Genomic DNA, 16,615 nt, shown 5'->3' on the forward strand with positions numbered 1-16,615 from the left:
TACAGTTTTGCATATTTTTTTAAAGTATTTCCTAAAGACTTTTTAAAATTCACATTAACATGAAAGGATCAGAAGAAAACACTACATAGATTATTTTCACCCAAATATCACATTTCCAGATCATTGAAGGAATGTGGTGACTTTCCATAGGGCTTCTTGTACAACTTCAAGAGATTTTGATTTCTACAGAAATAGATTAATATATTACTCAGTCCATTAAATTAAATTATTTCTTTTCAATGGAAATTTGGAAAATTAATGCAAAACTTTTATACAGTTATGCATATAGACTTACCTCCTCTGTAATTTTTAATAGGAATTTTTAACTCTCAAGTAAAAGCTATGACACAAAAAAAAAAGCCCAGATACAAAGTTATGTTTCAAAGCAGATGGATACTATATTGATACAGTTATGGGAGAGAAGAAAAGGAAGAAAAGATACTTGTCAAGTTGCCTCTATTTCTATTTGCAAAACAAGACGCTGAAGAAAAAAAATCAGCATGAAGTTTGAGATATCAACCCTCTTGATCTCCTCTTAAGAAATCTACACCAGTAGGGATGGTTAAATTACCCTATCACTTCACCTCAGAATCTGAGATTTTAAAAGTCAGGCTGAATTCCTACAGGATGCCTACTCTGCTTTCCACCAGTCCCCCAGTTTATTGCAACAGTGCAAACCCACTACTTTTCTAACATAAATCTATTCATTACTATAAATGAAGTCAAAAGGACTTTAAAACAACACTGCACAGCATGAACACTAAAAGATGGAACAATTTCAGCTATAACTTTGTACAGTATGGGAGATTTAACTAAAAGTATCTATTTGTTTGAGCACCATTCTTCAGTTCTTGCCTGTGCTGCCCCCCTCCAGCCACTTCACTCTTTGAGTAGTGAATGCATCCTGTGGTTAGTGAGCACTCTGAATATTGAGGACATAGCAAAATCCAAGATGTGCACTCTGGCTATGGAGACACCTTCAAGAAGGCAACTACTACTATACAGGAAGAATGGAGTAAGAAAAGATATTTTTGTGTCTAAGTTGCTCAGCTACTTAATAGATTCTTCCTTGATCTGAAACAACTAGCAATTACTCTAATCACATTGAACTCAACCCTGAAAACTTCACTGCTATTAAAAAAAAAAAAATAGTCCTTCACAGATACATCTCAATTCAAAGCTTCAAAGCAGCTTTTCCCATTATTAAACCTACCCACTCCAATGCCTCAGTCTCATTTATGATCACCATTTCAGTACTGCTTAAGCAATCAACAGAAATTAACATTTTAAGTTAAAAGCTAGTTGTGACCATCTATGACAGGACATGCAACTGAACAAGAGAAAACAGCAGAGCCTCACAACACTCTGAGATAGCATATAGATTGCAAGAAGCTCATTCCTCATTCCTTTCCCAGCAGGAGACACAAGAAACCTGACTTGAGTGAGATGGGTTGATACCAAGGTGTTCTGAAGGAAAATACATGGAGCAGGGCAGGTAGCCTGCTTCCCAGCTGAACTAACACACCAGTCTATGAGTGCCACAGAACTGAAGACTAGATTGTTAGAGAAAGCTCTAGACAGCTAACATCTTCACAATGTAGCTTTTAGTGCTCAGAAATTTCAACCACTATCATTATTTTCAAAAGAAAGTAATAAAGGAGAGAACTCACTAAGGGAGTTTTAACAGTGAAAGAGAATAAAACAGTTTTTTGACTGATAGAGGTAAAAAGAACATTAAGGTGAGACAGCTCACAGATAGTAAAACCCAGATTCAGGCATTTTTGCATCAACTAGTTGCTTATGCTCCCACTAAAATCTAAATCCCACTAAAATCAATGGTATATTCTGTTCATCCTAAAGCAGATACCTGTGTTCCATCAGCTGAACAGTTCCTCAGGCCCACTGGCTAGGTCTCTGCAGACTCTAATGGGAACATAGGCAATGAGCTCACACCCTGGCATCTAAATTTAGGTGCCCAAGACTGTGAGCCAACCCTACAATTTATACAGCCAAAGTACATAGGCATGCTGATCGGTCAAACATACACATGCTGTAAAAAACCTCTGGGACAACAGTCCTTTAAAAAACCCTTTTCTGAAGAAGGATGTAGGGGTAAAGAGAAGTCAATAAGAAAGCTGCTAACAGAATGAGCTGAAGTCTGACTACATTCCATACAAGTTTCAGTCTGCATGAAAAGAAAATAGTTTCTAGATATACATAAGGAGGCAGAGATTCTGCCCTACAAAAGTTGTCTTTAAAAATAGCAACACATCTGAATGACTTCCAGCACACAACTGCTGAGGGAAACCATCCTCCATTCATGAACTGTGTGAGTAGGGAAGGGCTGACATGGATGTATCTTTATTTTAGAACTGCGTCACATTTTTCCCAGTTGCCACATGTATGTACATAGCACTGGACGTACAAACTAGAAAATTAAATAAATAAAGATGGAGTGAAAGAAAATAATGTATTCTAAATGAAACAAAACCCCCCCAAAAAAATCCCAGAGCAGAAAACTCCTACAACACAGAAGCCAGATTTTGAGTTAGGGCATGCTCAGACACTGCAATAAGACAACAAAGCACCACTTCCCTGAATTGCCCTAAATTGACCACTTGTTCTTAATCTCTCCCAATTGTGAGATAACAGATCCACTTGTTGACAGAGGCACAGATTGCATCAATTGGTTGCCCATAGAATAACACTGGGACCACTTGTTTGACAATTATGCAGGCTAACATCCCTCTCTCTCTCAGTTCCTCAGTATCACAGTCAGAGGAAAGGACAGAAGAGTGAAAGCAGCTAAAGCAGCTTAACCCTTGAGATGCCAACAGTTGGCCTACTGAGGTGTTCCTGTACACTTGGCTTTCTTGGCAAACAGGATTCTCCAGGGTAGCGTGTGAGTGAAAACTCTATCTACAACTCATTAATTTTTTTTTTCCTTTGGGCTTGCCTGCCACTTTGACCAGGAATGATTTTCAGTCAAGAAATCAAGATATTGAAGCACAGATTGAAGCAGCAGTCACAGGAAGACTGGAGCAAAATATTGCTGTAAATAACATGACAGTGATTCTACATTCTTCTGCTGTCTTGAAGTCTGACAAAAGCTGTTCTTTCCTCACTTTTACTTTTTCAACATGACCACCAGACTTCCCCTAAACCTTTACTTGACAGAATATTATTTCCTCCATCTAATACTTTGTCAAGTAATCCCAAGTAGCAGTCTCTCTGTTATTTTGCCCAAGGACCTAAATTGGTAATTATTTTGATTGTCCTGCATCCTCTTAGCTACTAGGACAGGACTTCAAGAAATAAATCACACCAACCAACAAATAAAAATTCTGGAAAATAATTCCACAGTACTAGCAGTGTGGAGCTGTTGGTTTGTTTCAGTCTTTAGTAGTTGCTACTTAAATAGGACCAGAGCCATTTTTAAATGAACAGGTGAAGAAACTTTTAATTTTCCTTTTGGAATGAAACATTCCAAAATACAACCAAGTGATAGTAGTTAGCTAAAGCCCAACACAAAAACAAAAGCCTTGGGGCTGTCAGTAGCCAGACCTTCAAGAGGACTCAACCTAACTGTTCCCAGACAGACAGAAACCTGGGGACAAACCCACCAGTTTCTGTTTTGAGGTAAGGCCATTCACATGTTCAACACATCACATTATATTAAGAGCTCAAGACTAGAGCAGGAAGGTATAACATAGATTTCAGTCCAGTTGGAAGGAATGCTTTATGCCAATGGGCTCCAGGCCTCAGAAGGAAGACTTCCCAAATTAGCACAAAGACTCTGCAGCAGCACAACAAGCTGCAGGGGCAGATGAGCTGAAGGACCCTGACATGGCAGGCTTCTGGTCCGCGATTCTGCCAGGAACTGTGGCTTTGAATGCACATCTGTTTGTGCCTTTGTGGTCTCAACTATTCAAACTAGCCTTTAAGGCACATTAGAGTTCATTTATTCCCCCAGGCACTTGCACTTGGGACAGTAAGAGAAACTAAAATCCAACAAGTTTACATTCCTGAATTGTCAGCTGTGGGTATTAGTGAAGTCTATAGCTGTCTCCTTGAACCAGACTGCATTTGGGATCAACTGTAAAATCAGATCAGCTTCCCAACTAGGTACAAAACAGTGGGTTTGTTTCCTCCAGCAGTGCTTCTCCAGTTCAGCCTTTTCACTTCACAGCTGGTAGAGATGCTTCTCCAAATCCCACCCTCACACCGCTAGACCCAAAAGAGCCCCAAGAGAACATACCAGGCTTGGAAACCAACGGAGAAGCTGTGGGAGCATTAGTTACTAGAAAACCTCCCTTAACATTTCAAGTTTAAAGCAGCCTGGAAACACAGAACATAAAGAAAATAGCAACTCTTACACAGCATGTAGTTTCATAGTCTGAGAGAATAGGAGAGAGGCAGAAATAAAAGAAAAGCTGTTAGTACATAACATATAAGTAGCATTTTAAGATCTGAAGGTTTGATTTACCAATTAAAACACTTGAAACTGCAAAAGTGAACATTTGACTCCTGCCTTTTCATTCTGATTAATACAAGCAACAGATTTTCTGGTATTATTTACAAGTACCCAAGACTAGTAGATGAGAGCTCATAACAGCTCTGAAAATCACATATCAGTTTCACTTAACTATGGTGGAACTGTTCAGAGTTTTCTTGTACTGAGAACCAGAAAGCATTGTGGCATATTTTGTAACTTACTAGTTTACAGCCCGCAACAGTAAGGGGTTTTAAAATGTAAGTTCTTGCTGGCATTAATATTACACAATTGAACTAAGCATGCCACAAAGAACACTACAGGCTAAATGCAGGCTAGTGACACTCAGGTATGTACGTGCAACATGCAAACCAAGGCAGGTTGTGATAGGGAGAGGGTACACAGGTGAGGATCCAAGCAAAAAAGCACACCATGCTGCTCAGCCTGAGATTCTGAGCAAAATTATGCTGGTAGTGTCAAACAAAGGCACCAAATATATTCCTTAAAGCAGCAAGAGATGATTAAATATCTCTTCTGCCTTTCAGCCAGTGGCTGCTGCCTCCATAACCCACACAGCTAACACAGGTATAGGTCCAGGCCTCAACTAATTTTTAAAATTATTTTACTGGGCTGAAGTCTTTTAGTTCCAACTCATGTGCAGGGCTGTGACCTGTGGGGCTGAGTACACATTCCAGTGCTTCTGGGAGGAAAGCAGAGCCAGCTCTGGCTGTTCATTTCCAGAGAGAGTGTGAGGCAGCTGCTTGTCTCCAGCCATCTCCTGCTTGCAGTGTCCTGCTCTCCCCAGAGCATCTCCTCTTCAAAGATGGACTGAAGCAACACAATTCTCCTTTCAAAAAAATTCCAACCCCCAAAACATCCAGCTCAAGAGCAATTCTTTGTGCAAACGTGCTTTAAATCTGAAAATTGGGTGCTGAGTGAAGCATATTTGTTTTCAAGCAGAATGAACAGGTTTTTAATTACTTATCCTCTAAGCTATGAAAAGAGAAAGTAAACTATGAAAAAACACAGAAGGGAACTGCTGAGGACATCAAGCTTCAAAGTTTACCTTAAAAACTAAAGTACACTCAGGATTTCTCAATTACTCTTAACAGGTTTAGTTATATATATATAAAAAGACAGATCTCCTTGATGTTTAATGTGCTTTAAATCTCTGAAGTTAATGAGAGTGAGTTATTTCCTAGTTTGGAAGCCTTTAAAAAAACCAAGGGAACACATTCTTTCCTTAAAAATAAATGTTTCAAAATTTAATTAAAAATCTAACAGAAAAAAAACCCAAACAAGTGCATGTGTTGAGGTGGAAAACACTGGCCATAGCACCAGCCTTGGAAGCGCTCACCCCATGAGGTGCACAGGGCTCAGAAACACATTAAGTTGTTTCAGGAAAAGCCTCAGAAGGTGCAGGGTACAGAAGCTGAAAACCCCCAAGTCAGAGGGAAATTTCCCATAAGCCTCGTGTGAAAGGCTGCCTCCTTATCCTGCAGTCGCTGAATAGTGCTTTTCTTCTGAAACAAAGTGCATGAGGTACAGCGAACAAACTGTAAAGGTAACTAGGCCTTTTGTCATGTAGTTCCTCCACCCACTTGTACTTTACCGCACAATAGCTCGTTTACAGATTCAGACCACTCCAGCTCCACACAGAAACAATCCTGTATTGTGAAGTGAATCTACCAGAGGAGTAAAATCTAAAAATACTGCAAAAAGTCTATAGCAATCATTTCGTGGAACTCTCCGGTTCTTCCCTTAGAGACAAAGGCTTTCCCAATTTGAATGGCTAATAACAGACTTAGTCACTCCTTACTTGAGTGTGACTAATAGCCTGCAAAAGCAAAAAATACATATGTACCATATGAAGCTGTTTATCTCTTAAAATAAAATAAAAAAAAATATCCTGAAGCAAAAGCAGTCCTAATGTGAAAACCCATGTTGCTTCCTCCCCCATGTCCAGTGGGGAGAACAAAGCACTTTGTAGCACAGAGCCATTCCTGCATGTGCTACCCAGGACAAGCCAGAGGTGCTTGTTTACACCAGCGGGCAGGCACAGCAGCTACAGAATAGGGATGGGTAGAAAAAACTAGCAAAGCACATGGCTCAACCAGCAATCTGCCTAGTCAGCCATACATTAACACAAGTAAATCATGGGAGACCAGTCAGGCTGCTGGGAAAGTCTGGAAGAAAAGACAGATAGCCTACCTACACTCTACTTGCACTTTCACCTCACAGAAAATAGTAACTCCATCCCCCACAAGCCGCTATAATAGAATAAAGATAAACGCAGGGATTATGCCAAGTTGACCCCAGGCTTTGTTCTTTCCCTCCAAGCATATTCAGTGAAAAGGTCTAAACACACATCTGATTTGACAAGCATTCAGATTCACAAAGAACGTGGTGAAAGTGAAATCATACTTGGGGCATTCATGGGTCCCTATGTCAAAGGTCATTCAGCAGTGTTTCAGCTGCTGCTTGCTAGGGTTTGAAATGAACTAGTTTAAACCCCCATCACCACAAACACTGACATAAAGTTTATGCCAGCCAAATATGTCATAGCATGTTTAGCAACATTTAACTCAGAGATAATATAATTTTTGCATGAACGTTTAATTCTCACAATTGGCACTACCTCGTCTGGAAAAATGGATCATTTTCGTTCTTAGCCAGATTCATGTCAACTCACATAATTCATCTGCAGAATATTGAATTATTATTAGAAAGAAGGTCTGACCAAACCATTTATATCCTTCCCTCGTTACATAAAAAAACCAAACCCACAGTTTTTTCTACCTAACTAGAAGTTAATTAGTTGATTCAAACCAGAAAAAAAAAATCACATTTAAATCACTTAGCTACCCCAGAGAGCTCAAAAAGGTTTATCAAATAACTTATCATTGATTTTCTTAGTTTCTCAAATATTATTTGAGTCTTCCAGCTGCCGTTCAGGATATTTAAAGAAAGCACACAAGAAACTAACTTGAAATAGTAGTGGGCTGGGAAGCTTCAGGGCTACTAAAAGTGGGGGAGCCTGTAACTTGAAAACCTGCTGAGAAATAACAACAGGGAAGGAAAACAAATGTATTCTTCCAAAGCCTTTGTGAAGCTCGCTCTCAGCTCCGGGCAGCACAGTGGCAAGCCCAGCTGTCGATTCAGCAAGCTGCAAGACTGTCACTCCAAAACAGGTCACAGTTCAGCAAGCAAGTTGTTATTTGTTTTCACTGCAGAAGAAGAGGTCTACACTCTAAAAAGCAGCGTTTCTGAGGCAGTGCTTTCCTAGAAACAACTCTATTTCTTTATGTCTTACAAATAATACAGCATTTTGTCACCAGTAGACATCCTAACTGGAGAGAATCTCAAACCTCTCTTTATTACAGGAGGTGGTTTTCCATAAGGATGCTGGCTCACCATAGCTGGCAATCAGACATGTTTGTCACTTTGTCAGCAAGCTGAAGAGTAAGGCACCAACATCTCCTACTGCTACCACCTCTAGCTCCTATGCCAGAGCACTGCCAGTGCATCTGCCAAAAAGCAGCTTCTATTTCTCAATTTCCAGCAAGGGCACAAAAACAGGTAACAGCAGGCTCAGGACTGCCCCACTGACTGCTTCCCAAGGCAGCAGCAAGAGGGCTGTGTTTAGTGGGACACACACCATTAACTGACAGGGATTGGTTGCATTACATGTTCTCATCTCAAACACTAGGGCATCAATTTAAATAACCTTTAGGCAGGAGACAGTCTTTATTCTTTTCACAAATGGGAAAAAAAATACCTCTCAAGGAAGCACAAAATATGCTTGTTCTTTTTGGCTAGAAAATAGGCCCCCCAAATCCTGCAGATGCTCAGTATGACTTCTTCATCTGCATCTTTCCCACATGAATAACTAAGATTCCATTAAAAGCAGAAGATTGACATGATGTCAAAGACTGAATATTTTGTTCCAGAGCCCCCAAGCCTAAATGGAAACCTACATGTAGGCTTTTCCATGAGTGTCCTGCTTGTAGAAATGGAGAAAAACAACAAAAATAACACTTCTAGAGGGTTCGAGACAGGAGAGATGACTAAAGAACCCTTACTCTTTCTCACGTGAGGATGACAACACAAGCATCACAAGGAAATGCAGGCCTCACTTCTCTCCAAATCCCTTCTATCCCCTGCTGTGAACAAAGCACATTGCTTTCCTAATGCCTGGCAGGTTGTGTTCAAGATGGTACAGAAATCCCTCCTATTCTATCATGCTGTGTAAGCAAACAGATTTGTCGTGTTGATGCAGTTGCTTACTAGTTTCAGAATATTCTGAGTTTTGTAGATGGCTGTGATGGCTACCAGATACTTTGGGAATCTGAGAGGTACAGAGAAATAATATTCAGCTAACAAAACAAAAAGAAAGAGAATCAGAGGTATTGCTTAGTCTCATCAATAACACCCAAGGCAGTAATATGAACATTTTTTTTTGGCTGCATGGTTTTCCAGAACTCCATTGTGAGTCAACATCAAAAGGAAATCTAAGGGCAAGCACATGTGAATGAACCTGAATGATTTTGAATACTCGTTTCCTCCAAAACAGAACTTGACACTCCTTCTTCTCATGTGCTACAGGCTGGTCAGCTGAGGATTGCATTTCAGTCTCTGCAAGTCACCCAAATTAAAGAGTTCCCAACTGTATCAGAGACTGTCCACTGAAGTACTCTGTAATAATCACATAGGTTTTACAGAACTGCATTATTTGCTCCAAGAAACCTAAACCACCTATTATTACAGCAGAGATAATCACATGCCTTATTTAAGCTGAAAAACATAGATTTGGCTTTTTTTGGAAGCATTTTTTCCCATCTCTAAAAGAGTCTTGCTTGGAAGAGGGGGAAGAATGGAGGTGAAAATACACTGTAGCTCTGCACATCTTAAAATCTTGAAGCTTTTGGACAGCTAGATAAGCATGACAGGATTCACTACTTCACCCAGGAGTGAGAACATTGCACTGGCTCATTTAACTTCTTTTAAAAACTACTCAATTCCAGAATAAGGAGAAAAACATGAGGCTTTATAACATCTGTCTATACAGCACATCTAAAAGACTCTTCATATTTGCTGGAGTCATCAGGATTCACACAGGGCCTACAACACACAGAAAAGATGGCAACAAACAATATTTCACATACCCTAGCTTGTCTACTGCAGAAACAAATCTGTTCTACCTGAGAAAAACAGACAAAAGGTAAACAGCGTGGTTCTGGGCTGAAGTGGGGAGCAAATCAGTGTGAACCTGTGAGCTTCCACATCTTCACAACACTGTGTTTGTCAAGCTTAAGGCAAGGGGTGGCCACTAGGACCCACAACAGGAAAACTGGGGAGAGGACACAAGGTGAAGGATAAAGAAGGCACCTTCCAGGCCTGCATTTTATAAGCATCTCATTTTGGAACATGGATTGCGCTTCTGTTTGCACAAGGCCTTCTCGTGCACAAGGCCTTCTTGAATCTACAATCTTCTGTAGATTCATGGTTTGTTCACTAGATTCTTTAGAGAGGAGACACTAAGCTCTTTCCACATCCTCCTCACCCCAACAGCAAAAGACAACCTGCTTGCATAGTTTCAGAATATGTTGTCATTTGAGTTAAATCTAGCAATAAATATTCTGAACTGGTTACCTTTTAAACCTGAAAAACATGGATTTACAAGTTTCTGCCCTATGCCATTTCATAGCTCTGCAGAGGGTGCTGTTAATTATCACATCCTAAACTCAGGATCCCAATCCTCCTGTACTAGTATTTGCCAATAAAAAATTACCAGATCTTAAGCATCAACCCAAAGGCTGTTATAACTGAGGGCTAATCCTGTTTATTAGTACTAGGACTATATTTCACTAGTGTATTTTTAAATAGAGAACTTCAAACATACTAGTTAACCAAATGCTGACTTCCAAACTAACAGGTACTAACTAACAGGACTCAAAATTCTCAAAAATTCCTGGTTTTAGTGAATTTGTCTGAAAGGGACGTTTAAAAACAGTGTACTGCTTGGTCAGACAGACTGACATACCACATCACTTGCCATTATGAGGAATCATTCAACTCTAGGAAGCAAGGACACTGGGTTCCACACACCCCACTCCTCAATGGTATAGGAGGAGTACCCCATCACAAGACTTCTTTTATGGATATTTGGAATCTATTAGCACAGATCCTTTCACATCTGCAAACTTTCCTCATAATATGGTGTTTGAGTCAGCTGTTGCCACCATTACACCTTAAACAACACAGAAAACCACCAAATTAAACTGTCCACCAAAAGAATACTTTTTCTGTACCTGAATACTTTGAAGATAATGAAACCCCCATTTTCCACATTTTCTTCTGGCTAAGTGAAGATGATCTTTCAACTGTTCTGCCACTCTGCTCTTCTGCAATTTCCCATATTTGTCCTGAAAACCAGCCACAGCACAACACTGTAGCCATGCCAGCCAGATCAGTCAAAGGCAATACCCTTCTCAGTCCAATATGTAACTATAAAAACACTATAAAGGACAAGAACAGGTCTAGATCTTTTTATTCATATGCATAAATGTAACTTTCCTAAGCTACAATAATGTGCAACATACTGCTTTCAGGAGTGCCAATTAAGTCACAGATGTTGAAAGATTTGTAAAATATGTAGCTAACTCCTTCCCCCCAAGAGAGTTTACTTTCTTATTCTTACTCAGACGTCTTTACATCACCTACCAGTGAACATACCTCTCTTTCCATCTGTGACTGCAGAAACTAGTGGCTTCCTACTGTAAACCACAGCAATCACATGGGGCAAAGAGAGAGGAGACGAGAAAAACCCCACAGATCTCTCTTAAACTAGCCTGGAATGTATTTTATTTGTCACCACATACAGACTACCCACTGTCAGAGATAGTTAACTAAGCTTTAGTTTTATCACCAGCTTCCTTGCCAAGTAGCTACAGTCTTCAGGCATCAAAAGGTCATATTATTAGAGAAACAATTCTGAATGCAAAATAAAAATACATGTAAAGAGAATTAATACTGCTGTCAAGGGAGCAGCATTTGTGGAGTTCTGTGGTATTATCAGTTTTGTTATTTCCTTTTTCCTTGGGAGAGGGGGGAGGAGGTGATGGGCAGCAGAGTTTATTGGAGGAGAGGAAGGGAGCAGAACTTCTGAGGAAGGGTTTTTGCTTAAGGTAAACCAATCCAAAGGACTGGGGAAAGTTTGTGTGTAACATGTAGCTTTGGAGATCTTTGAAGGACACAATCCTTACAACAAACAGTATCCACATCCAGAACAGTCACAAGGAGACCTGGCAGCAGCTAAGAGAATGAGAAAAATAAAGCTTGTTCAAACAGTATTCCCATTTTATTTATTAAAAGTTGCAATTCATAGATTTTTCTGCTAAAGCATAGATTTTCAGAGTCCATTTCAGTTGTAACCACAGCAACATATTGAACAGACCACAACAAGCAAGACAAACTACACCAAATGTGAGTTAAGAAGTTTGTTTAATTAAGTATTTCAATACAAGTTCTCCATGTTTTGACAATACATCTGTATTCTATATATCAAATTGTTTTTATCCTGACTTGCCGGTTAGTTTGGAAGCTCATGTAGATCAGAAGCTGTCTTAATATCCTGAGCAGATGCAAACCAGGAAGATCTTCCATTTAGCATAAATTAATGTACTGCACCTGTTCTGTTTTTTTTTTTTAATGGGGGATAGCACCTTTTAGAACTTGAATGCCATAAAAACAAAAAAAAATCTTCTTGAAAGCTGCAACTGGAAGTTACAAGTGCACATGCAGCCACTACTGCTTACTGACACAGTAAACTATAGACAATTGAAAGGGCTTTTAAAACACTGGATTCTTACAATGGGTAAGTATAGCTGTGAAAAAAAACTGGATAATATTCCTCATTAGTTTTCCTGCTACTATGCTTCCGCACACAGCCTCATTTGTCTACTTGAGCCAGCTCTCTACAGCTTTCTATTCCATGTCCTCCCCCAGCATCTGGACTCCCTGTGTCTCAGCCATGCTCCTGGCCCAATTTCCTTCAAATCTGTATTAGCACATCTTCCAAAAGACTTAATAAACCTAACACACTTCTGCAGGGCAGATTATGTAATCCTGTAACTAAGCAAAACATTAGAGATAAAAAAAAAGAAAAGAAAGGAAAAAACCACACACACCTGCATGATGAAAATGAAACTGAGCCATCATGCTGTTACTCCCTTCCTTCCCCCACACATACACAGCAATCAGGAATAGCAAGTAGTACATCACCAATTTAGTTCATAAGTATTTTCCTGCCAGAAGAACTGTCAGCACTGCTCTGTAAAGCACCTAGGAATACTTTTGACAGTTGAAAAAAAATTAAGTTCATTTTATACCCAATAACACGATCATAAACCAAAGGCTACTCTCTCCATCTCCAGTACAGACATCCTCCATGGCAGGCTTGTCATTTTTTTGCTTTATAATAGAGTCATTTTATTGTATGCAAGAAGCCCCAGGCATTCTGTACAGCCCATTACTCTTTGCTGCCCACATTCAGATGGCTAATCTGCTATCAGCCAGAAGCTTGACAGACAAAAGGAAAAGGCAGGAAAACAGCTCATGCAGCTGCACATGCGCACACACACTCCAGCTACAAAGTGTTCCAACAGGAGACCCAAGAATGAACAAGACACACATTGGATTGACAGTCCTACTTAAAACTGTGGTTGAAGGAAGACACACAAATTCTTTAATAGTAGACAGGTTGGGGAAATATTTAAGAGATAAAAAGCTTCATTAGGATGCCTATTAAGATACTTTAGGGCACAAACCCGGAAGACTTTACTCAGTAAGTGAGCACCTTGGAACCTTTCAAAAGTCAAACACTTTTATTCTGAGCATTTGCTATACGAGACCTTCAAAATGCTTAAAAATAATGTCAAAAGTCAGGAAGAGAGTTAAATATAGGCAACTGTAAACTATTAGAACAAGACATTTGACAAGCTCTAGATTTCAGCACTTCTGTTTTCCTTCTGGCTCAGAAAAGAACTCACTCTTTTCCAAAGAGTTATATGCCAAATTATTGCGACACCATACATATGAAAAAGCAAATGCAATGAAACGATTTGCATACAGTAGTGCATAACAAGGAGCTTTTTAATTACTTTTTTCCAGGCACGTGACATAAATGGAGAAGGCTTGCAACTTCATACTAAAACAAAGAAAATGCCTATATTTGCTGGAGTTCTTAACCACCTTATTTTATTTCACTTCTGAAGGAAAGCATCTTGGTACCATCACAAGCAGTACTGCCAAAAACATTTTTTGAAGCATCAGATCCACAGACAACAGTTTGCATCAAACATCTTGTAAGAACTTCTGTCAGGATCATAAACCACTGCTGTATGTCATGATTTTTATTCAACTAAGTCTATTTGTATCCTTTACAGTTGAAAAGCTAAAATTCTCCTTGTGTGAACTGGCTTAGTTCACAGAAACAAAGTCTGCCACTAGTTTTATTCACTCACATGCTGAGGTAAAAGCCAGGCCCATCTTTTTAAGCCAGGCTCATCATCATGTAACCAGCACATGAACTATGCAGGCGTGATTAATCACGTGGTGAAACAGAGAACCGTGGCACGTTATACTGTGTGATGTGTCACTGGAACTATTTCCACCTTCCTAGGCCACAGCTACCAATTAAATTCTGCTTCTCATTTCTAAGGTATTATTTCACTATTGTGCAGAAAGTCTCCCAGCATTTTGATTGCACTATAGAACCAATTCTATCTTCCAATATTTGCTCAAAATCATATTCAGTGTTCCAGGAATACAGTACATCTGTCAATTCCAAATCTGGAAAATGTACAAGGTAAGCCTCACCATGAAGGGCAGAAGTTAGAATAGCTTATTTCATAGAATAAGTCTCTGTGGTTTCACTATCATTACAACACTTATGAACAGAAATCTACCTTGTGTTAATACTGGGAGCATTCAGAGCAGTCTAATAAATTAAATTATTGGATATAAATACAGATATATAGATATAGATAGATGCAGATATATATGTCTACAAAACAAATCTGTACTGCAAACACAAATTGACTTTCAGCACCCAGTAGCTAGAATGTATCAAAATAGGTTGTTATAACAAGCCATCCTACAATCTGCTCCTATCTAAAGTTTAAAGTTGGCAAGAATACTGTTTTCTTGTTGCCTTTCAGACTTAGAAGTTCTGAAATCCCCTGCTGAGCCTTGTCCTGCAGATCGAGTACTTGTCTGCTTCTGCAGCCATCTGCAGCATCTTCTCAACAGCAGCACATCCTCAACAGTATTCTGCAACTTTATCTTCCTCTCCCACATGTGCAAGGTAAGAAGGGGGAAAAAATACTACATTTGCATATGTAATTATGGTGCAGCTCAGCAGTGAGCAAAAAATTACTGGAAGTTGAGAACAGATATGCCCATGACCACACCTTAGTATTTCAAATGAAAATGCTTAGCAAGGAAGGGGAAGGGACAGCAGCAGGGAAGGAAGCCAGTCATTACAGCTCCAAATCTGCTTCAAAGCTCTTATTCACCACCTCATGCTCTTTACCAGGCAAACTGTACCTAGGTCCTTCCTGTGAACAATAGCATAAGAATTAATCCAGTAGTGTGTGACTGGTTCTATTTTGCTTGGCTTAACCAAATAGCTGTGCCAGGAATACCATGAAGAAAAGGAAAGGCTTTGGAAAGACATAAACAAAACAGGATGGAAGATTTAACAGGTTACAGATTCTGAACAGTATCTCCTTTTCCAGTCTAAGACTTAACATGACTTATAGTGGATAGCTCACAGGAACTTAAGAGAAATGACAAAATGGACTAGAAGGGACAAGAAGGAAAATCGGATACATATCTGGAAGCACACAAGGCAAAAATACCTCAAGAAAAACTGTTTAAAGTCAAGTGCATCTTAGAAAAGGGGACAACTCATCTCCCTGATGCTTCTAGGCATTAATAAAAATTATGTTAGCTTACATGAGGAGGAAGGTGTTAGGAAAACAAACAAATAAAAAGCCCAACCTGCTTCTTTAGAGACCTACCAGTTCAACAAAAATCAACTTAAGTCTTGTAGTTAAGGCCTGATTTTTCTGTTCTTTAGTTTGTCCTTTTTCAGATGGAATAGATTTCCCCAGGCTTTTTTCAAATCATGCCACATTTGTGATGTTTTGTTATATCATTTTGCTTTCTTCCATATACACATCTGTGGATGGATGCCTACAAAATAGAAAGAAAATTGCCCTCACAGTCTGTCAGCTGCCTATCAAAGAGAATTGGGAAAAGGATATTTGCTGAAATAATGAAAACATTTTATATCACAATAACTGAAGGTGTTCTCTAGCATCACTGGCTCAACTAGCATTTGATCCTAACAAGGATAGGCACAGTAGTTCATAGGTAAAAATACTCTCTACCACATCAGACTCTTAACCCCTTCTAGTGCTGTCCATAAAAATCACTCTCAGAACCATAGTGAATGGCAAGGCTTATAACTCATTTATCTCCAATGATCTTGCCAGCTCCTCCAGTGCTCCCAATCTATCATTTGACCTGTGAGAAGCTAAAAAACAGAGCAGTTGCAGAAAGAGAGGATGTCTGCATCAGAAGTACAGATTACTATGCAGTTAGTTAAGGAACAGTTGTTTCTCTTCCTTCCAATACACTCCCATATCATAGAGCGTTCTTGGTGTTTAAAGAACTAATTTTACATGTCCTTTCACTGAACAACAACTGCTACTCATATTCACAAATCCTAACTGAACAGGATGCAATGTCATCACAGCACACAATTTTTTTTGCTCTCTTTTTCAGTTATAATTAAGAATACGTTCATCATTAGACATGCTCATTTGCTTTACACAGCTCTCCAAAAATAGGATCAATGGAACACATTGAAGGGAGAGCAACAAGAAAGATGCTACCAAACAGAAAGCAAATATTTGTAAGGAAACCAATAAAGGATGCCCATTTTCAGGTTTTAACCTTTGGGTGACAGCAGCTGTTAACCAAACTGCTTTGAAACAACAGGGGTAAAGTCCTCACATCACGGAGGTTGTGACAGCTGGGAATGACAGCTGAAAA

The 16,615-nt window shown here is 39.4% G+C and overlaps 1 protein-coding gene and 1 long non-coding RNA gene across 5 annotated transcripts in view; both read right to left on the reverse strand.

The window, feature by feature from the left end:
• The window catches only part of ZEB1 (zinc finger E-box binding homeobox 1), a 120,316-nt gene that overhangs the window by 96,058 nt on the left and 7,643 nt on the right, over positions 1-16,615 (reverse strand). The window lies entirely within an intron of this gene.
• The window catches only part of LOC134414374 (uncharacterized), a 94,085-nt gene that overhangs the window by 70,861 nt on the left and 6,609 nt on the right, over positions 1-16,615 (reverse strand). Inside the window, exon 3 of the long non-coding RNA XR_010026712.1 lies at positions 15,577-15,751. This is a non-coding gene — a long non-coding RNA (uncharacterized LOC134414374). The remainder of the gene's footprint in view (positions 1-15,576; positions 15,752-16,615) is intronic.

The sequence above is a fragment of the Melospiza melodia genome, chromosome 1 (genome assembly GCF_035770615.1).
Source record: "Melospiza melodia melodia isolate bMelMel2 chromosome 1, bMelMel2.pri, whole genome shotgun sequence".
NCBI lineage: Eukaryota > Metazoa > Chordata > Aves > Passeriformes > Passerellidae > Melospiza > Melospiza melodia.